Consider the following 460-nt stretch of genomic DNA (forward strand, 5'->3'; position numbering starts at 1 on the left):
TGCTGTGCTGGCAGGGCGGCTGCGCTTGCCAGTTGCCTGTGCACACACCACCACAAAGCTACAGCAGCACCAAACCGTGCCGGGGCAGGATGCTGCCTTGTGCCGCACCGAGCTGCTGGGGGTTTGGGCCAGGGCAGTGCTGGGGGGCTGAGGAGCCCCCCCTGCCCCCGGTGCTGAGCGTCAGGTGATGGTGCTTGTGTGGTGGCATTTGCCTGCAAACCAAGGGTGCGGGCTCGGTGCAAACCGGGGTGCGGGTGCTACCGCCCTGCAGCAAGCCTGATGCAACTGGGGCTCCGCTCGCCTCGGAGCAGGCTCGCTGCTACTGGGGGTGGATTGGGGGTGGTTTGGGGTTTTGGTTTTTGTTTGTTTTAGCTCGAGGTTGAACTTTCTGCAGCTGGCTGCACCTTGTCAGGCACGGAAAGGAATGGAAATAAAAGTGATGCTGATGCTCAGAAATGAA

This window comes from Egretta garzetta, unplaced genomic scaffold, assembly GCF_000687185.1.
Source record: "Egretta garzetta isolate BGI_Z169 unplaced genomic scaffold, ASM68718v1 scaffold223, whole genome shotgun sequence".
Taxonomy (NCBI): Eukaryota; Metazoa; Chordata; class Aves; order Pelecaniformes; family Ardeidae; genus Egretta; species Egretta garzetta.